Source organism: Neofelis nebulosa, chromosome 9 (genome assembly GCF_028018385.1).
Source record: "Neofelis nebulosa isolate mNeoNeb1 chromosome 9, mNeoNeb1.pri, whole genome shotgun sequence".
NCBI classification, from domain to species: domain Eukaryota; kingdom Metazoa; phylum Chordata; class Mammalia; order Carnivora; family Felidae; genus Neofelis; species Neofelis nebulosa.
Genome location: NC_080790.1, coordinates 61849065 through 61872081, shown reverse-complemented (window position 1 = coordinate 61872081; position 23017 = coordinate 61849065). Strand labels below are relative to the sequence as shown.

General features: G+C 43.3%; 1 long non-coding RNA gene across 1 annotated transcript in view; it reads right to left on the bottom strand.

Moving 5' to 3' along the window:
• The window catches only part of LOC131485059 (uncharacterized), an 87365-nt gene that overhangs the window by 32865 nt on the left and 31483 nt on the right, over nucleotides 1-23017 (bottom strand). The window contains exon 3 of the long non-coding RNA XR_009248605.1: nucleotides 2570-2701. This is a non-coding gene — a long non-coding RNA (uncharacterized LOC131485059). The remainder of the gene's footprint in view (nucleotides 1-2569; nucleotides 2702-23017) is intronic.

Genomic DNA, 23017 nt, shown 5'->3' with positions numbered 1-23017 from the left:
TCTGATGCCTTCTGGGACTGAGGCTAAGGGATGTGCTGCTCTTGTGGGCACAGCAGCTTTCCTCTCTGGATAGGACTGAGACCTGATGCTCCAATTATGGCAATAAATCATATTTTTCTTTCCAAAGCACTTATTTACTCTCCTTAATGTTCTGTGTAAGAACCTCCTGTGAGCACAACATAAACCCAGGCTTATTTGGGAATCAATCCAACAGCAAATACAGCCCTCTCCTCATCTCAAAGAGATCTAATAGGAATGACACATAAGTATATATAAACAATAACAATAACAGTAATGGTATTAGTAATACAGTTGGCCTTTGAATAATGTGGAGGGTAGGGGCACTGACTCCTGCACAACTGAAAATCTGCATATAATTTTTGACTCCCCCCAAAACTCAACTACTGATAGCCTGTTGACCAGAAGCCTCACCAATAATATAAACGACACATATTTTGTATATGTATTATATTGTATTCTTATAATAAAGCAAGCCAGAGAAAAGAAAATGATATTGAAGGGCACCTAGGTGACTCGGTTAAGCATCCAACTCTTGATCTCAACTCAGGTTGTGACCTCATGGTTGGTGAGTTCAAGCCCAGCATCAGGCTCTGTGCTGACAGTGTGGAGCCTGCTTGGATTCTTCCTCTCTCCCTCTCTCTCTCTGCCCCTCCCCCACTCTCTCTCTCTCTCAAAATAAATAAACTCTAAAAAAAAAAAAAAAGAAATAAAAAAGAAAAGAAGGGGCACCTGGGTGGCTCAGTTAGTTAAGTGTCTGACTTTGGCTCAGGTCATGATCTTGCAGTTCATGAATGTGAGCCCTGTGTTGGGCTCTGTGCTGACAGCTTGGAGCCTGGAGCCTGTTTCGGCTTCTGTGTCTCCCTCTCTCTGGCCCCCCTCCCTTGCTCGCTTGCTCTCTGTCTCTCTCAAAAATAATAAACATTTTTAAAAAAGAAAATGCTATTGAGAAAATCATGATAAAGAGAAAACACACAGTACTGTAAAAAAAAAAAAATCCACTGATGTATAAGCAGAACTTCACTGTTAAAACCTGTTTTTCAAGGGTCAACTATAATTTGAGTATGCTCCTATACAGTTCAAGCACTCTACAAACATTAACTCACAAAATCCTGGGAAATACTGGATATATGTTATAATAATAAATGACAAATAATGTTATCTGAGGCATGTTAATTACAGCTATGGTGGAGAGCTGCCAGGAAATCTTCACAGAGAAGGAGGGATTTGAACTGAGCCCCTGAAATCACCATGCTTTCTATAAGCCGAGAGACTCCCAGGCATCAATCACACACTTATTTCTTATCAACTCTTATCTTCTCACACAGTATTTGAAGCTACTTATAATAAAAAACGCAGTCACAACAGAATTGTTAACCCAAGACTTAAAACACAAAGATCACTTGGAGAAAGGAGAGCTATATGAGAGAACCCAGACAAACTAGTTCTCAGAATTGAGGTAAAATCAGAGTCTCCTGGCAACTTAGGTATAATGAGTTTCATAACTTCAACTCCCATGTAAAAACAAAAACAAAAACAAACAACAGACAATACACTTGCTCTAAACGCTAAGAAAACTGACAGGGTGAATCTTTATCCGGCGGCAGGATACGGGAGCAGGAGATGGGAGGTGGGAGGGTGGTAATGGCAACATAAATTGTTTTCCACAGATACAGAAAGATCTTTCACACATGTGTTTCTCACACTTAAATTACTGTCTTGTGATGGCACTTCTGTGGGGGGGCTGAGAAGCTGCGATCCAAGAATGCACATGTCCTGTGTTCTAATTCTGACCAGATGGAAAAAGCTTAGAGCTGTGCTTTTCAAACTCCAATGTGATCGCAGGGACATGGGATTCTAATTCAGTTGGCCTAAGTTGGGGCCTGAGGGTCTGCATTTCTCATAAGCCTGTGAAACACTGGCACAGAGCAGCAGTTCTCAGACGTGAGCATGAACCAGAACGCACAGATGTCTGGGTCCTATCTCCTGAGTTTCTGACACAGAAGTTCTGAGGTGGAGCCCAACAGTTTGCATTTCTTAAAAAAACAAACAAAAAACAAAAACACCCCCGCCACTTTATGGAGGTGTGATTGACATACAAAAAGCTGTCGAATTTTACATATACAATTTGATGAGTTTGGAGAGAAGTATACATTCGTGGACCCATCGCCACAATCTATGCCGTAAACATATCCATTGCCTCCAAAAGTTTCCTCCTGCCCTCTTTTTTATTAAGTCTTGTGGTGATAGGAGTTTGCATTTCTAACATGTTCCCGGGTGACACTCATGCTGCTGACACATCTCTCCCCAGCCACCGCATTTTAAGGACCACTGGCTTAGAACATCCCCCATGAGTGTTCAGTGGTCCCTCCTGGGCTTTGCAGGAAAGTTGGGGGGGTAGACAATTCAAGATAAAACAACCAAGATGGGCCTTCCAAGTAGGTATTTTGTGAGCTTAAAATGAAAAGGGGTCCGCACGCTTCAGATAATGAAGGTAAGGATAGCTGGCATTTGTTGACATTTTCTCTGTGCACCAAAGGGTTTAACTCACATCATCTCAGTCAGCATCCGGTACGGGCAGCAGAGTTGGCGTCTGAGGTGCAGTGGAAGGGCCGGCGGCCCTGTGTGCGTGCCAGGAGGTAGTGTCGCATCTTCTGTGCGTTGCTGTGGTCTGCAGAGGTACCTGCAACGCAAGGCCAAACCGGCTCTCAGGAAACATCTTTAGATCTGGACAAGCAGACGCTGGAGGCCTGAGTTCTGCTTCACAGGGCTTGCAGGAAACAACCAGAAGAATTTGGGGGCAGGTGTTAACAATCATCTGTCTCAACCACAAAAGTACCTGAATATAGAACAGAGTTTATCAGCCCTGGCGCACACCAGAAGCACCTGGATGCCCAGGACCCATCTGGGGAGACGCAGTTTTAAAGGCTTTCCAGCCAGGGTTGAGAACTATTGGTGTAGCTGTGATTTCGGGAAAGATGAGTGGGCCAAGGATGAGAGCAAACACCAAATTTATCAAAGAAATCACCTATTCCCAGAGTGGGTCACTTAGGGGCTTGCCTAACTGGCCACACTGGTTTCATGCTCTTCTTTAGAGCAGAAGTCATCCAATTTCCGGACAGACCAGCATCACCTGGAAGGTTTGTGAAGGCAGGTTGCTGGGCCCATGTGTGGAGTTTCTAATTCAGCAAGTCTGGAGCGGGCCCGAGAATTCAATTTCTAACACGTTCTCAGGCAATGCTGATTCTCCAGATTCTCCAGATTCTAGAAGTTTAGCTGGTTTGCTGTTAAGACCTTAACTACTACATAGAGAGGGATGCTTGTATTTCAGATTTTCTATTTTTTTCTCAGCCTTTTTTTTTTTTTTACTGGAACAAAAGGAAAAATGAAGATAGACAAAATAAGCAACAACCTTTTTTCCCTACACCCTAAATATGTATATACACAAATTTTCCAAGAAATAATAACAATTATATGAGGAACATTATTAGATCTAGAAAGATAAATATACACTCAGTGTCCCTTATATAAAAATCTATACAATAGGGGCACCTGGGTGGCTCAGTTGGTTGAGCATCCAACTTTGGTTTAGGTCATTATCTCACAGTTTGTAAGTTTCAGCACCACATCAGGCTTGCTAGTGTCAGTGCAGAGCTAGCTTCGGATCCTCTGTCTCCCTCTCCCTGCCCCTTCCCCACTTGTACTCTCAAAAATAAATAAACATTTTTTTTTAAATCTATACAATAAAATTTGCTTTGGGGTACCTGACTGGCTCAGTTGGTAGAGTATGTGACTCTTGATTTTGAGGTTGTGAGTTTTTAAGCCCCATGTTGGGTGTAGAGGTTACTTAAAAATAAAATCTTGTGGGGCACCTGGGTAGCTTAGTGGTTTAGCATCTGACTTCAGCTCAGGTCATGATTTCACAGTTCATGAGTTCAAGCCCCACATTGGGCTTCCTGCTGTCAGTGCAGAGCCCACTTGGGATCCTCTGTCCCCATCTCTCTCTGCCCCTCCCCCACTCATACTCTCTCTCTTGAAAATAAACAATAAAATAAAATCTTCAATAAAATACAATTTGCCTTGAGTTTAGAGCTACAGCAAAGTTTATTTCTTTCGATAATGAATTAAATATCTTATAATTAAACAGTTTTAAAAAAGCTATATCCAGCTATTTAAATAAAGGTTTAAAAGGCTATTATAGCCTTGTTAAAATGCTATTTAAGGTTGAACTGTAGAAGTATTATTTTGGTAAAGCCTCTGAAGAAATGCATAAAGTGTAGGATCTCTATCAAGCTACAGAATTTGGCCCATAAATGTTTCCTTTTATATACTCAGAATAATCGTCAAGAGATACTAAAGGTTTTCAATGTTTATAACTCTTTTCTCTATTGAGTAAAGTCAAGAACAGCAAAGATTAAGAGTCGAGTGCACTTAGAATTTGCTTATCCCTCACATGTGGCACAAGAGTTAGAAAAGCAGCCCAGACATCCTGGCATATGACGGTACAGCCTTGGGATGTGGCTGTATCACCTGTGGGCTAAAAGATTCTATATTAAAAAGAAGACAGGGGGCACCTGGCTGTCTCAGTCGAAAGAGCATGTGACTCTTGATCTCAGGGTCATGAGTTCGAGCCCCATGTTGGGTGTAGACATTACTTAACAAAATAAACTTTAAAGCAAATAAATAATATAAAAACAAAAGAAAGCCAGAAAAGCATTAAAACAACAACTAGGTCACTACAGTAAAACACAAAAGTACAAATGAAGAGTCAAAATCCCCACAAAGGGCCAGGCAAACAAAAACAATGAAAATCAGCAGAAACTGTTCTGATTTATTTCAAAGAGTGAACTTGAAATTAAACTCAGGAATCACTTCTTAAGCAAGGATGGCCACAGGCAGTCCCTGAAGGCTGGTGTCCCTAGTGGTAGTTTTCAGTCACTGCCCCAGGTGAGGAGCCTCACCCTCACCCTCAGAGTGTCCCCCAGGGCCAGTCTTGCTGGCCATCTGTACACAGGGTCCCCCAATTGTCTCTCCACCAGACAGCCCCATCCTCCCCACCACTCTGAGGCACACCCAGCCAGCCCCCAGGCACCAAGCCGCCAGTCTTCACTCCTGGAGAGAAGGGCACCAACAAGGAGGGAGGGCGGTTTTCTCAGCTCTGGATGCACTCCTGAAAATGTCCATGCCAGGGATTCTATTTAATTGGTCTGAAATGGGAACCAGCAGCAGTTTTGTTTCTTAATCAAAGTAAAATATGTAGACAAAAAAGTACACAGATCATAAGTATGTAACTCAGTGAATTATCCAATGTATATGTATTTTTTTTATTTGTATAACCATCACTGAGATACACACACACACACGGACATTACTAGCAACCCAGAAGCCCTTCTTGCGTCCTCCCTATCATCTACCCATTTCCCCTTCTCTAAAGGTCCTGGCTTCTAACACCATAGAGATTTACAATTTTCCTGATTTTCATTACTTTATGATATCTCATATTTTGAGGAAAATCTTTTATGTCAGTATCCTTTCACTGAATGCTCTATTTGTGAGATTAATACTATTTGTAACTATAGTTTGCAAATTTTCAATACTGTTCAGGATACCATTATATGGATATACCACAACTTGTTAATCTATTCTACTGATGGGCATTTGAGTTGTTTGTGCTTTGAGCAATTGCAAATACTATTGCTGCAGATATTTTTGTATGGGTGTCTTGGTGCACATGTGCAAACATTTCTCTTGGGTATAAACCTAGAAGTAGAATTGCAGATCACAGGGAGATGTTGGTTCAACTTCAACAGACTACAAACGGCTTTCCCAAGTGGTTGTACCAATTATACTCCACTTAACATGTTTGTGAATTTTATTTGCTCCACATCCTAGCAGGAGAGCAGTATTTGTAAAAATTCCCTGGAAGGTTCTGCTATGCATCAGGTTAAGAACCACTGGTGCCATTATATGTCAAATACTTTGGAAATGGCATAAGGTCTCACATACTGCTGGAGTGCTAGAGAACGGGAGGATAAAGGGTGATGTTTTCGCAACCACCCAAGAAGCAGACAGGACACCTAGTTTTATTCCCATTTGGCTAATGAAGACACTAAGACTCAAGGTCATTGACTTGCCAGAAATGAAACAGCCACATAGTGACAGTCAGACTAAAACCCAGGACTCTTGATTTCTATCCCTTTGTGTGTTCCAACACACAACACAACATTATTCATTAGATATCCAATATATAGAGGTTTGGGCCAAACCAGATGCCAAGGCAACTTCTCTGTTATCTCCTGTCCCAGACTTTAAGAAAGAAGAGAAAGCAAGGGCACTTGGGTGGCTCAGTCAGTTAAGCATCCCACTCTTGATTTCGGCTCAGGTCATGATCTCATGGTTCATGAGTTCAAGCCCCACATCAGGCCCTGTACTGACAGTGCAGAGTCTGCTTGAGATTCTCTCTCCCCTCTCTTTCTGCCCCTCCTTCTCTCTCTCTCTCTCAAAAATAAATAAAAAAAAAAAACATTAAAAAAAAAAGAAAGAAGAAAAAGCAGAAGTCTCTAGTCATGATTGTGAGAAGCACACACACTCTTCCTTCAGGCAGGAATGTAAAACAGTAAATGGGCCCTTCATTGCCTGGGAAGCTCCATGACCAGAAGAGTGGTCAGTCCCCTCAGGAACAATATGGTCTGAGCTTCCCTCTGACTCAGCTCTTCTCTGTCCTTACTGGGCAACCTTGGACAAGGGACTCAATCTCTGAGTCTCAATTTCCTCACTGGTAAAGTGAAAATGATAACATATGTACATCTCGTGTTTTAAGGAATGAAGAGCATACATAAGAACCTAATACATATAAGCACTCAATACAATGTAGATACTCTTAACATTACCAGTGAGAGTCCACTAACCCTGAATCTTCCCTTTTCCCTCTTTTTTTTTTTTAATGTTTATTTTTTGAGAGAGAGAGAGAGAGACAGACAGACAGACAGAGTGTGAGTGGGGGAGGGGCAGAGAGAGAGAGGGAGACACAGAATCCAAAACAGGCTCCAGGCTCTGAGCTGTCAGCACAGAGCTGGACGCCGGGCTCAAACTCACAAGCTGTGAGATCATGACCTGAGAAGAAGTCAGACGCTTAACTGACTGGGCCACCCAGGTGCCCCCCCTTTTTCCTTCTTTACTGGATCTTTCCCAACAATGTACAAATGTGGTTATCTTCCCTATTTTTAAAAATCTCTCTCAACCCTACTTCCTTCTCTAGCTGGAGCCCCATTTCTCTCTTCCCTTTACAACTTACGGCCTTCAGGGCATCGTTTGTACTCACTCACTGCAGTTCTTCCTCTTCATTTGTTCTTGAACCTTTCCAACTAGACTTTCACCCTCACCACTCCACTGACACTACTTTTTTTCAAAGTCACCAATGACATGGACTTTGGAAGCTTCTTAGTCCTCATCTTACTTACTCTGTCAGCAACAATGGGTACAGTGGAGCACTCCCTCCTCCTGGATACATCCTTAACTGGCTTCCAGGACTTCCAGGCACTATACTCCCCCTCCTCTCCTCCTATCTCATTGGCTAGTCCTTTTGTCTTTTCTGCTTCTTCCCTCCCATCCCCGTCATAAACACTAGACTGTTTGTTCCAGGGTTCATGTCTTTACACTTCTCTTTTCCATCTACTGTCATTTCCTCAAAAAATCTCATCATCTCTTAGTTTTAAATACCATGTATTCATTGATGACTCCCAAAAGTTTCTTTCTAGCCCTGACCACTCTCCTGAATTCCAAACTCATAGATCTGACTGCCTGCTTGGGTTCTCCTTTTGGATGTCTAAAGGGATCTAACATGTAAGTACCACCACTGAACTTCTGATCTTTTTCCCATCCTGAACCCCATAAGTCTTCCCTGTCAGTTCACAGACTCTCTTTTTAGTTGCTCAAGCAAAAGACCTTGATGTTCTATTTAACTCCTTTCTTTTCCTCACACCCCACAACCAATCCATTAGCAAATCTTTTGATTCCATTTTCAAAATATGTCCAGAATCTCACCACTCCTCACCATTTCTTTTTTTTTTTTTTTAATTTTTTTTTCAACGTTTTTTATTTATTTTTGGGACAGAGAGAGACAGAGCATGAACGGGGGAAGGGCAGAGAGAGAGGGAGACACAGAATCGGAAACAGGCTCCAGGCTCCGAGCCATCAGCCCAGAGCCTGACGCGGGGCTCGAACTCATGGACCGCGAGATCGTGACCTGGCTGAAGTCGGACGCTTAACCGACTGCGCCACCCAGGCGCCCCTACTCCTCACCATTTCTAATATTACTTGGTCTAAGAGACTTTCTTCTCTTCCTTGGATTATTTCAATAGCTTCCTGACTGGTTTCACCATGTCCTTCACAGGCTACTCTCAACAGCCAGAGTGATCCAGCTAATATGCAAATCAGACCATGTCACTCCTTGGCTTACATCGTATTGTCGCTTCCCATCTTGTTCTGAGTAAATCAACATGCTAACAAGAGCCCTCCGTGATCCTCCACCCACACACCCACGCTTTTCTGACCTCACCTTCTACTCTTTCTTGTACTCGTCCTGTTCCTGAGTCAGTCACTCTTGGCCTGCATGTTGATCCCTAAACTTGCCAGGCATGCTCCTGCTTCTGGGCTTTGTCATTTGAATCTTTCCAACAAGGTTCTACCTGTGCCGAGAATGCTTCCAACCCAGGTATTTTCTCCTCTCCATCTCCTTCATGTCTTTATTTAAATGTCACCTTCTCAGGGAGGCCTTCCCTAACCACCCCATTTTACACTGTACCCTTCTTTATTTTCTCCCTAGCACTTCTCACCACCAAACACAAGACACACACATTGTTGTTGTTGTTATTACTCTTATTTACCAGTTGTGTTTCCCAAAAGAACGTACAGGGCACAAAGGCAGGGCGTTTGCCATTTCAGTTCACCCCAATATCTCCAGCAACTGCAGCAATGCTTACTTATAACACAAGCTCAGCAAATTTTGGTTTAATGAATGAATTAGTCTCTACTCACAAATGAAAAACAAATAAACACATCCTTGGTAAAAGAGATCCTGGGGGAAATCCTCAAGAGTTCTTTGGCCACTCAGAAAGAAATATAACTTATTTGAAGGGGAAATGGTTTTGGTTTTCCCCTTTATTTCTGAAAGTTCTATTTAACAAAGACTAGCCATATCTGCCCCCAGTAACTCATTTCCAATATTTAAGATGCTTTAATGAGAACACAGAAAAGAACAGGGAGTAGGAGCCTGGGAAGGGGTGAGGAAAAGGGAGGAAAGGAGAGGAAGACAAAGGAAGGGCCCAGAGCTCCAGGGAATGCAGGAGCCACAGAAACCAGACTTGCCCTGGGTCTTTCTGCTTCAATTCAACCAGGTCCTGAAGCAGGTTTCCCGCCTGCTGCTCTGCTCTCTGGCCCCTCCCAGGTTCATCACTCCTCCTAACCAAAAAATCCTTCTGGCTGGTTGCATCACTAATGGCGCTTCTTTCAGGTTATGTCAGAGCCCTCCCATTTAAAATTTCCATCATACAATGGTACGTATTAAGAAAGAATAAAAACTACTTATAGCCACTTAAATACCATTTCTCCCAGTAGAGGGGGGAGAGGTTGGGAAGGGATGCTGACTGCCCCAGTGCTTGATAAAGAGGGGGCAGTTCACTTTTCGTACTCACACACCTCCATGATAAAGGAACGGCCAACCGCAGTTCTCCATAGGACCAGCTAGCAAAGGCAGATAGGCAGCCACTCACCTGGCATGATTTGAGAAGCACTGAAGCCCGTTGCTCTACTCATCTGCCATAGCATTTGCCCTGCTCTAATTAGGACTGCTCTTCCTTTATGTTGTGTCACTAGGCATTGCCTATCAAAGCCCCAGATGCCCTGTGGAAGGCAGACAGTCCAATCTAAGATAGTTGCTCACACTTACCAGCGCAAGAATGCAAATGGAAACCTATAAATATGTGTTTAAATATTTAAAAGTTATAAACCAAGCCAACAAACTGATGAAATATGTTCCATTTTCCCCACCCTGACACCAACCTGGAAGGCTGGGTTCAAACTTAAAATTCTCAGATTCTTTAGACCTCCCCACCAGAACTGGTGGCATACGAAGGGCCAGCCCCCAGGCCCCAGGTGCACGGCTTCCCTTCTCCCATCCTGGCTCCATCCCACACCACAAGGGCCTCCTGCACATGCATGTGGACATCCCAGTGTGCACCTCTGAGTCCTGTTCACCTCCCCAGACAGCTGGGCACAGTCTTTCCTCAAGAGGACCCATATTTGGAAAAGGCCTGAAAGAGACCTGGGGCTCTTCGGGGCCTCAGGTTCCCAGAATGTGCTCTAGAAGGAGAGCATAGGCTCTGGGATAGGAAAAGAGCATGTGCCTTCAGCCTTAAGGATTCCTAACCCCATGGGGAAAGGCAGGGCAGGAGCAGCCCTCTAAAGCACGGGGTTCAGTGCAGGGCCCCTCTTGTTTGGGTCTAAGGGTTACATTTCCCAGTTCTGGGGAGTGAAGGAAAAGACAGAGAAGTATGAGGGAGGGAGAAGAGGGCACATCTCATGTGCCCAGCATGAGATGCTTCCTGCAGAGCTGCACACAGTGAGGGGCCCCTGGACAGCCAGGCGGCCAGCCCAAAAGAGGGGTAAAGGAAAGTCAGGAGAAAAGGAATGGGAAAGCAGGTGAGTGGAAAGTGAAAAGGCACTCAAAACAAAACGATTTTATAAGTAACCTTGGGCGTACTTTATCTATGTAAGTATAATGTATTTTTTTTTTTAATTTTTTTTTTCAACGTTTTTTATTTATTTTTGGGACAGAGAGAGACAGAGCATGAACAGGGGAGGGGCAGAGAGAGAGAGGGAGACACAGAATCGGAAACAGGCTCCAGGCTCCGAGCCATCAGCCCAGAGCCTGACGCGGGGCTCAAACTCACGGACCGCGAGATCGTGACCTGGCTGAAGTCGGACGCTTAACCGACTGCGCCACCCAGGCGCCCCTATAATGTATTTTTTTAATTGAACTACTAATCATACTCCCCAGCTCATTACATGTTATCATCATCATTACTATATCATTGGGTGGTAAAGAGCCAATCTTGTTTTATTTATGTATTTCTTGCATTTCCTCTCCATTCCCTACTCCACGCCTCTCATCCCCACTGGCAAACATTCTACTATATTAACAAGTATTTTGTATGTAGAGGGGGCCATCCTGGTTCCTCTCTCTTTATCTTTGGGTGCAAAAGCCTTGTGTCCAGCCCTGCCTGAACCAAGAGATCATTCCTCTGCATGGACCCATTATGTCTCTTTGAAGTGATCATGTATCTTCCGTGTCCCTAGACCTAGTCAGCAACCTCCTAGACCTCAGAAGAATAGAACCACATTAAAACTGCCACAAGACCCTGTTGACCCTGGAATGGATTTGCAAAGACTCCACCTTGGATCCCAAAGGAGAGGCCAAAATCTCATTAGAATTATCTTCATCTGCAAATAAGTCCAGGCAGTTTTATTGTTCTCATGCTGTTTTGAAGTCTATTACATCCAATGTAATATTTTATCTGCTAAAAAAGAGCTTGGTATATTTTATACAGTAGATAGAGCAATGTTTCTGTACTTACTTATTCTTGGGAAACAGTCCATTTTTAAGTTTCTGGCTACTCCATGCACAGTAACTTTTTTAAATTTTATTAATAATGTATTTATTTTTTTAATTTATATCCAAGTTAGTTAGCATATGATGCAACAATGATTTTAGGAATAGATTCCTTAATGCCCCTTACCCGTTTAGTCCAACTCCCACTCATGCACAGTAATTTTGATCATTTTTATCTTGCATATTCCAGTTATCTTTTCCATTTAAACATTTCCTATTCTTTCTATTGTCATTCCACTTACCTTTGAACACCAAAAATATGTATGGGTAGATTTTCATTAACTTAAAATTGTTGTCTAATTGACTCCCAATTACAGTATACAAAGTTAGACTTTTAAAATCTGGCTGTTTAGGGGCACCTGGATGGCTCAGTCGGTTAAGCGTCCGACTTCAGCTCAGGTCACGATCTCGCAGTCCGTGAATTCAAGCCCCGCGTGGGGCTCTGGGCTGATGACTCAGAGCCTGGAGCCTGCTTCCGATTCTGTGTCTCCCTCTCTTTCTGCCCCGCCCCCATTCATGCTCTGTCTCTCTCTGTCTCAAAAATAAATAAACGTTAAAAAAAATAAAAGAAAATAAATAAAATAAAATCTGGCCATTTAATAAGATTGCTGTGTGTGTGTGTGAGAGAGAGAGAGAGAGAGACAGACAGAGACAGAGAGACAGAGAGAGAGAAATGACTTACATATTTAAATTATCCAGAGGCCAATTTAAAATAAACTTTTAGGGTGCCTGGATGGCTCAGTCAGTTAAGCGTCTGACTCTTGATTTCAGCTCAGGTCATGATCTCATGGTTTGTGAGTTTGGCGCTTGGAGTCTGCTAGGGATTCTCTCTCTCTGACCCTCTCTACACCTTCCCCACTCACACTGTCTCTGTCTCTCTGAAAATAAATAAACTTAAAACATTTTTTTAATTAAAAAATTAAAAAATAATAAACTTTTAGCATCAATCCTAATTCTTTTCCTTCAAAAAGAGATTTAAATTTTAATGTAAACTAAACATACCTTTGTAGTAATATGTTTTTATTTATGGAATTTTATTTATATTACAGGAAACACATGTTAAGAAGGAAAACAAATACTAAGAGACCCATGAGATCTTAGCAAAATTGCCAAATTCTCTCTCCCAAGTGTACTTATTTTTATTTTCCAGATATGTGGGCATATGATAAATGGTTTAGGAGACTAGAAGAATGTGGAACTAGCAGAAGGAAGCTTATCATTAAGAAGTCTCTGATGGTAATATTTCTGTTATGTCAAAGTTAGAAAGAATTTAATTGAAAAAGTAAGATATTATAAAAAGGGGTTAAGTCCATGGTTATAAAAATTACATCTAAAGACCAGCTCTTAAAGAATATGGGCTCTGAGACTAGGGGTAGAAGGTAGGGAGAGACCACCAACTGGTCCAGGGAGCACTCTCCAATCCTGAGAAGCAGAGGCTGGTCTGTTACCTTTGTAGGCCCCTCACCATTAATCTAAAGTGTGGATCTCTCGGGGACTAAGGGGTTGTCACTAAGGGAGGGTTAGGACCATTGGATCCGGATCATTCTTACCAGATCAGGATTTAAATGAAAAAAAAAAAAAATGGTCAAATGAAAAAAAAAAAAAGGTCAAATGAAAAAAAAATTGCATCCCTCCCCCCAGATAAATAAATAAATAAATACTTGGTCAACTTGTGCTAAAACAATCAAGGATTGCCAAAAATACAGGCAAACTCTTTTTTTTGGTAATTTTTAAAACACTTATTGATTACTGAGAGACAGAGAGACACAGAGAATGAGCATGGGAGGGGCAGACACAGTATCTGAAGCAGGCTCCACGCTCTGAGCTGTCAGCACAGAGCCTGATGCAGGACTTGAACTTGCGAGCAGTGAGATGATGACCTAAGCCAAAGTCAGATGCTTAACTGACTGAGCCATCCAGATGCATAAATACAGGCAAACTCTTGAAGTGAAGAAGAGACTTTCTTGTTTCTGCCCTGGGGGATTGGGAGCTGTCTGTGCACTTGGAGCCAGAAGCCTTCAGCATCTAGTCCTAGCTATGCAGGTGACTATGTGACCTACTATCCTTTATGCCATCTCTTGTGTACCAGCATCCTCCCATCCAGGGCTACTGTTAGCTCACACTGCATCTTCGTGTGAATTAGGAAAAGGTACTCCATGTAGACAGATGGAACACTCCACCCAAGGTACCTGGCCTAGAGAACGGGGTACCAGCTATTTGCCCCAACCACAAGCTCAGAAGGCTGTCATTTCCCATCAGCTTTCAAACAAGCTTTGTCCCTCTTGAAAAAGCCTCCCCCTCAACACCCTCCAAAGACTACCCCAAAGCTTGGTTCCCCTTCCCACCCTTCAATAAGGTCACCATATGGCTAAATCTAGGGGACAGTTTTTGTTCTCATTTTATAGGCCCTCTCAGGAAAGTTTGACCCTGCTGATCACTCGCTCCTTAAAATGATCTTCCCCTGGCCCCTGTGGCACCACATGCTCTTGGTCCTCCTCCTCTGTCTGGGGCTTACTCCTTGAAACCATGTTTAAAAGTGAGCCTTCCTCAAGCCTCAGTCCTGACCATCCCCTCTTCCCATTCTAGGCTCTTTCCTTTGTGCCAGTGACCTCAAATATTATTTCTACAGCCAGGGAAAACCTTATTCCTTCATCGTCCCATTCACCCCAGGAGGGAACGGTATTGGAACACCTGTCCTGGCTGTCAACCCACAACTTACCACTCTCCTCCAAAGACCAAGTAATAGAGCTGATTGGGAAGGGTGGGGAAAGGCTGCACTAACTCTAGTGACAACATGATTGGGTCTGGCAATCTCCCCAGCAGACCAGGAGGCTAGCAACTGGGGTGGGGAGGTTCGATTCAAGGTGAAGATATGAGGAAGCCCAGAGATGGCTGCAGATTCCTAGCTACATTTTCCAGTTCGACTTTATCAGCAATAAAAGCCGTCTATTGATCCCTAGTGGTTGTCTGATCCTATTTCTCAGTTGGTTCTGAACTCAGATGAAGGGGATTAGATTTGTTTCCTCCTCACCCCCAAGCCCCATATATGGCCCACAAACCAGGAAAGCTTGAGGAACAGGCACAAAGATGGGGCTTTGGAGACATAAGATATACTCAGAGAGTTAGATGCTTTGGGTGTGGCTGGGATAGGAGGTGTCAGTACTTCGTAAGCACAGGGCTTCTTGGCCCTTGATTGCTTGAAGACACAGCAGTTTAATGAGACTGGTGTCACAGAGCTATGGCAAACCCAGGCCTTTGCAACCTCGGTGCACACAGGCCGGGCAAGCTTTTGCAACTTACAAACCTAAGCAGGTGCACCCAACATGGGGATTAGATGAATCTCTCTGTCACTTCAAATATACAGAGCTCCAGTGGAAAAAATTCTTTAGGCATTAGTGGTTGGGAAAATTTCTTGCTGCTCCTAACATATTTCTCAGGCAGGAACAGCCTAAAGGAAGCTGTTTCACATGCAACTTCCTGTAAATGGAGCTAAGTGCCACTTGGGAGAGAACTGTGGTTCTTGACTCATCTTAGTGAGCTTGTTTAAGTAGTTTCCTGGGCTCCCGCCCCCAGTAGGTCTGGGTCAAGGCCTTTGAATTAGCATTTCTAACAAGTTCTCAGGTGGTGCTGATGCGGCTGGTCTGAGAACGACTTGAGAACACAGGGTTAGAATGTACTAGTTATGTCGTTCTAGCTTTAGGTGCATTAAGTCAACTACCTCAAATTCTCTTCCTCTTAATGTGTTGAACTGAACCCAGTTTTAGGGCCAAAGAGCGAACTGTGGTAGATTTAACCTCCTGGTTCCTTATGGCTTACCTACAGACTTCTAGAATCACCCTCAAACCCCACCACGTGGATCAAAGTCCTCTAGATTTGTTACCTAAGCCTGGCCATGGCTTTCATCAGAGATTCAAATAAGGGCCTTATTTGATGGGTAGCAGGCCATCTTTTGGGGCATTAATAAAAATATTATTTTTTAGTCTCAGAAAGAATAATAAAAGGCCTGTGCCAGGAACATGCTATCTGTAGGAATCAAGGAGGAGCTGGATTGGTTTAGAAACTAACAAAGATCCTTTCATTAACCAAACTCTAGTAAGTCTCCTCTGAACTCTTTTCTCAACTGGGCCCTGATTTCCGGGCTTCCATGTTCATCTCTACATTGTCCAATTGTAACCAGAATCCTGCTAAGTGAGTTTAGCCAGACCACCCCCACCCCAACCTCAATATCTGATCAGGTTCCTCATCCTCCTCGGCCCACAGGTGATATCTGGTCACCCTGGCCTGCCTTCAGCAAAAATCCTATGAGCTGGGTTCAGCCAGAACCCCCTTGTTCCTGATGTTTCCTCTTAGTAATTTCCCATCCACTGACCACCCCCCTCCCTGCCCCTTGGCTATAAATTCCCACTTGCCTAAGCTATATTCTGAATAGAGCCCAATCTCTCTCCCCTACTGCAAAACCCCGTTGCAGTGGTCCCCTACACCTAAATAAAGTCTGCCTTACCATTCAGTCTCTAACATTAGGTATGAATAATTTTTTCTTTAACAAAATTTTGATCTTGAAGCCAGAATCAGAGCAGTTGGAGAGAGAAAGATAAATAAAGGAGCCAGGATGATAATGGAGGGGGTGGTCAGCAGGGGAAGACTGAAGTTCAGCCAGAGACATGCCTGGCTTGTTTGCAGGCAGTGTCTATTCTGATCATCCAGCACTGGGCCTTACCACCACTGCCATGTAGAGAGAAGGATTTCCTTAAGAGACACGTTTTGATCATGGAGGTCAGGCTAGTCCAATATGAAAGGTGAAATAAGGGGCACCTGGGTGGCTCTGTCAGTAGAGCATCCGATTTTGGCTCAGGCCATGATCTCTAGGTTTGTGGGCCTGAGCCCTATGTCAGGTTCTCTGCTGTCAGCACAGAGCCTGCTTCTGATCCTCTGTCTCCCTCTCTCTGCCCCTCCCCCACTTGTATGCATGCTCTCTCCTCTCTCTCTCTCTCTCTCAAAAATAAAATAAACCTTAAAAGAAAAAAAAAGAAAGAAAGGTGAAATAAGATATGCCTGGACCTAACAACTCTCAAGGAAGGTGTTAGAAACCTTTTTGTTTAGGTTATTACTAGACCAGAAAGGTTGACTAAATAGGATCCAAAAACTTCTAATAGAAGGAGGTAAAATTTCAGAGAACAGACTGGAATAATCTAGACCCTGCCACCCCCAACCAGGGAGTACAGTTCCAGGAAGCTCTTGAGAAGTGCCCTCTTAAAAGGTCAGATAAGGAGTCAACAATAAGTTTAATTGGGGAATCACCTTTTAAAGATTGCCACAGTTATGATAGGTAGTCATGCAACTGTGGCCAGATTTGAGGGGAGAGGTCTGGGAAGATGGGCCCAGAATGCTTCTAGCATTACCAGTGAGCTTTCCCGTGGCTCAATTATTATAGGAGACGATTCAGACGTGGCATGTGCCTTGAGGGAACATACCCAGGAACTTCTGGAGGAGGGCTTTCAGGAAAGGCACAGGAAGATGAAATGAACTGCATGCAAACCAGCCAGGGCAGTGGTAGATAGAGTCCCAGCCTAGGTTAGATACCCGTCTAGGCTAGTATCGACAGCCATGAAAGAACACCCACCCACGAAGAATAAATAAAGGAGGACAAGACCAGTATCATCAGCCATGTTTCTGGCAGGCTCAAAACTTCATAACTTCAAATTGTTCACTGTGGTGGACCCCACAAGACAGAATCTGAGGAATGTATCAGGAAAACAAATGTCTTGATTCAAAAGCAAAGGGAAAGAAAGAGGAAAACACTAATCAATACAGTGCTTGGCTGACATGATAAGGAAGGAAATGATCAACTTAAGAAGCAAGTTAAAATGTTAAAAACATGGCTGAGTCTTCCTAAAAAGAGAAGTGGAATGACAGAGGCAGATGGATAAATGAGAGATGTGTTGCACTTCGCAGAAAAAGACAGGACAGTCTCTGCTGCCTTTGACACAGCTTTAATACCTGAGAGAAAGGCAATGCTCTGTGGACTAGCACATGGTGGAGGGGGTTGTCCTCACCAGCCTCAGAGAAGATCCTCAGAACCATCACCACAAATATGTGCTGAGACCCTCCATGTGCCAGGTATGTCCTAGGTTCTGGGAAGACAGCTTGAACAAAGACCTCTGCCCTCATGGAACATATATTCAACAGCAGCTTTGGTTGAGAAATCCACTATGAATGATTGTCCAGATTAAATAAGTAGGAAAACTGCTTCAGGAGGCAGGTAGTAGAGACATTCCAGGAAAGAGGCAGCGGCTTTTAGGGGCTCAGGAAAGCTGATAAATATTCAGGGATTTTGCAAGGCACAGCTTTGGTAACTTGAAATCTTCCATGGTAGGAGTACTTACACCGAGGAAATTGGCAAATGCTATAAATCAGGATCTCTTTCTTTTTTCTTCCCTCCAGAGAGCCTGCTTATCAGTATACCATCAGTATACCATAATGGTATGCTTATCAGTATACCATTGCAATGATTGCTCATAAGAAGAAATGTGGCTGTGTCCTTGGTTTGACAGAGACAAGGGGAAATAGAAATTAGGGATTTTAAAATATACAGAATGGGGAAGAAAGGAGCTTCTAGCAAATTTCGGAGCATCATTAAAAATTACTAAATTTTTCAAGGGGGTGAAAAGGTTACAATTTCTAGATTTGATATGGTAAACCCAGGCCATAATTAACCTCTTGATGAAAGACTTCTCCCAACACTAAGAAGTCCACAGGTCAAGAACTATAGAAAACTCCCATATAGACTGAGACGCATGCAAGATAAGCCTGATATCAGCAAGATTTTATTTCACTCTTTCATGTTTTCTCAGTTTTCCTTTCTTCCCTCAGATATTGCTATACTCTGACAGGGCTTTCAGCTGGTGCCAGTACAATGTGTCTGTTCTGAGATTCTAAGAACTTGATTTTGGGGCACCTGGGTGGCTCGGTCGGTTAAGCATCCGACTTCAGCCCTGGACATGGCCCTGTAGTTCATGATTTTGGCCCCACATCAGGCTCTATACTGACAGTGCAGAGCCTGCTTGGGATTCTCTCTCTCTTTCCCTCTCTCTGTTCTTCCCCTACTCATGCTTTCTCTCTCTCTCTCAAAATAAATAAATAAACTTAAAAAAAAGAACTTTATTTTGATTGAAGTAGATATTCATCATGATTTTGGCTGCCCATCATCTGCTGACCTCTCCCCCCTCCCTAAGAGTCTTGATGGGAGGCAGAGTCTATCTCCTTTTGTAGAAGCAGAAAATGCCATTTACACAACTTCCCAGCTTCCCTACAGCCACATGGCAAGGGTGCGGCCATGTGACCAAGGCCCAGAACTTTGAATCCAAAGTCAGTGATGTACAGATGTGGGCCTGGCAGAGAACTCCCCATGAAAGTGGGTGCAAAGCTCTGTTCCCGTCAACAGTGCCTTCACGGGGACACTTCACAGGTCACACTACTCAAAGCCAGGTTTTCCAGTCTTCCCTGCAATTTCCCCGCCTTTCCAAAGAACTGTCAATCAATTCCTTCTCCACTTACATCAGGCAGAGTCAGTTTCTACAGCTCACAACCCAGAATCAGGGCTGATACAGCTGGTCTAAATGCTACAGGGCCGAGCAGATTTGCTCAGGTTTTCTAAGTTTCTCACGTGTGGGTGGGGCTGGTGCTGGGGTAGCCTTCTATGTCCTGTAACCCTTTGGACTCCAAAAGTGGAATATATAAGAGACTTTGGATGCAGCCATGGAGGGACCCCTCACTTCTCAGGCACTGAGTGAAGCCCCTGGGCTGAGGCTGACCAGAACGAGTCTGTGTACCAGATAGCTGTGTACTTCCATATCTGCTCTTTATCTTACAAGAGCAAGGAGATTTGGTTTGGGAGCTTTTATTCCTCTTTGGGAACAGAATACTATATTTCATAACATCGAAATACCACCAAGAAAGGGGGAGAAACTGCCAATTTAAACTTTAACACAACACTTGTCACTTAAAATGTTGATTTTATACTTACTTAACAAGCTCTTTTAGACTGACTTAGACATAGATTTTTACCATATGTTGTTCTTGTGCATACATAAAAAGGAAAATATGAGCAAAATAACTTAAAGTATTCTTAGAAGCTCTTTATATTCAGAATCCAAATATTCTGAATCATGTTTGTTTTCAGAGTTGGAAAAGAGCTTTTATTGAATATCTTTTCACTTTTTTCTTAAGGGTTCACACAAGTCTATAACATACTCTGCATACAGATTTTTTTCATTTAAAAAAATTTTTAATTTCTTTTTAAAGTTTATTTGTTTTGAAAGAGAGAAAGAGAGAGAGAACACACACTTGCAAATGAGTGCAGGGGAGCGGCTAAGAGAGAGGGAGAGACTCTCAAGCAGGCTCTGAGCTGCCCATGTGTGGCTTAACATGGAGCTCAATCCCATGACCCTGGGATCATAACCTGAGCTTAAATCAAGAGTCATATGCTTAACTGACTGAGCCACCCAGGCACCCAGACACCCAGGCATACAGATTTTTTAAATAAGATCTCCATTTTATACAGTATTCCCCCCTCCAAATTTTTTCAAGCTTTAAAAATTTTTTAATGTTTATTTATTTTTGAGAGAGAGAGAGACAGAGCGCAAGCAGGGGAGGAGCAGAGAGAGAGAGGGAAACACAGAATCCAGGCAGGCTCCAGGCTCTGAGCTGGCAGCACAGAGCCCAACGCGGGGCTCAAACTCACAAGCAGTGAGATCATGACCTGATCTGAAGTCAGACACTTAACCGAATGAGCCACCCAGGTGCCCCTTCAAGCTTTTTATTGTGAAATAACTTTGGATGCAGAATAACTTGCAAACATAGCACAAAAGTATTATATCCATTACCTAGCTTCCCCCAATATGTTGAGTCACTTTTTTAAAAAATTGAGATATCATTCACATACCACAAAATTCACCGTTATAAAGTATACAATTCAATGGTCTTTTGTGTATTCACAAAGTTGTCCACTGTCACCATTACCTATGCCAGAACATTTCTATCACCCCAAAAGGAAACCCTGTGCCCATAAGCAGTCATTCTCCAGTCCACTCTCCCCACACTCCTACGCCTGCAACCACTAATTTACTTTCTGTCTCTACGGCTGAGCCACTTTTAAAATCAGAGTGGCCCATGTAATATCTGATGGTGTCACTCTCTGTGCCATCAAGAGCACTGGTGATGGAGCATTTTATAACAATGCTCTGCTCTATCTGCTGGGTTTTCTTCTAAGTTGCTGATATCCATTCTGCCAGGTTTGATGCATATGGCAGGTGATGGCACCACCATCATAACAGCTGCCTGGTGGATGAGACTATAATATGACTCCCAATTTTAGAGAGGTTAAAATGTGAAAAAAAATGTTTCACATCTTAGTATTACTGAAACAATGTAATGGAAAAAGGTTATTTGGGATATTTCCATTTCATTGGTATTGCAGCACTGTCAAACATCACATTGTCATGTATTTATATTGTCATTTGATCCCATTGCATATCTTCTGGTAAACCTGTTGGACAAAACAGCTGAGCAAATATGAGATAGGAATTTTCTTTTCACCCTAGGTGAAAAATGAGGATAGTCCTTTTCTTTTCACGCTAGGTGCAGTGGGCATTTAAAGAACTATTCTGCTTCCATTTCAGAGCCTTCTTGGAGTAAAGGCTAAATTACCCAGCAATGGTTGAAGGAGGGACCCAAAGGAGCAGTGGATGGTAGGGTGCATGTATTGAGGTTAGCCTCCTAAAGGTGGGAGCAGAACAACAGGTTTCTAATCCTCACCTCAGGGAAGTTCACTGCCAGGACTGAACTGTATAGTGACACCTCTTGCCCTCTCTCTAGCCCTTACTAACAACATGCTGGTTATGTTTTTAAGTTTACTTATTTATTTTAAGGCAGGCAGAGAAAGAGAGAGCAGGAGAGAGAGAGAATCCCAGAGAGCCCGGACCCCGATGCGGGGCTCAAACTCAATGACCCATGAGATCACCACCTGAGCCAAACTCAGATGCTTAACCAACTGAGCCACCCAGGAGCCCCCATGCTGGTTATTTTCTGATTGCCTATTCCCCACCCTTTTCTGCCCTCTGTGCCTGGGCAGGCTGACTGCTACACATTGCATTCCCCGGTCATTATAGTCCACTAGTTTCCTGTGGGTCAGTGGGACGGAGTTCAGATGGTGGGAAGAGCAAGTAGGCAGGATATTTATCTTCCCCCACAGCCTAACCTCACCCTGGGGCAGTCAGAGCCAGTTTTGGCACTGGCTCCTTTCCTCAGCCACATTCCTGTTGGACGGCATCTCTTCCTTAGCTAAAGCTCTTGCTGAGTTCTGGTAAGAGCTCCCTTCCCTGATCCCCACTAGAATTTCCCTGTACGTAGTTCCTGGATGTTTCTACATCCCTTGTTGGTTCCATTAATCTTGCCCACGCCTCAGTTAATAATCCCTTTGCTATATTCCCCTCAATTACCTCTTTGAGTATACCATTTGTTTCCTGCTGAAATACTCAGTCCTTCCCCCAGGAGGAGTGACTCACGCACAGCTTGGGTGTCTCTCCTCTTCTCTCTTTCTCTCTTTTTGTATAGATCTGTCGCCCCTGCAGCAGGAACACAGTCCTTTTTCTCACATGACACAATCTTATTAGGCCAGGCTCTGTTTCTGCAATATGGAGGTTTGGTGTTGGAGGCCAATAGGTTAAATTCAGGGGGAGGATATTAAAAAGCCCAGTTTTGGGGCTCCTGGGTGGCTCAGTCGGTTGGGCATCCTACTTCAGCTCAGATCATGATCTCACTGTTTGTGGGTTCGAGCCCCACATTGGGCTCTGTGCTGAAAGCTTGGGGCCTGGAGCCTGCTTTGGATTCTGTGTCTCATTCTCTCTCTGCCCTTCCCCCACTTGTGCTCTGTCTCTAAATAAAGAAATGTAAAAAAAAAAAATTGTAAAGCCTTGTTTTGTCTACTGATCAAAGCTGTATTGTACAATACAATTTAACCAATTAAAAAGCTGGGATTTTGTCTGTTGCTCTGAACTCATAAGATAGGGAGCATTATTCATGGGTCCCCTTAAATCCCAACAACCACTCTCAAATTATATCTCCAGTTTCAGCTCCATATAGAAAACTGTATTGTTTAGCAAGCTGCTCAGAACAAACATATCCATGACAAACTCAAGATCTACATCTTTCTACCCCAAACTTCCAATGTTCCTTATTTCATTCTCCTCTCTTCCCAGTTGCTAGAAACCAGAAAGTCATTCTTGACACCTTCTTCACCCTTAAATGCACAAACTTTCAAATACTGAAGATCCT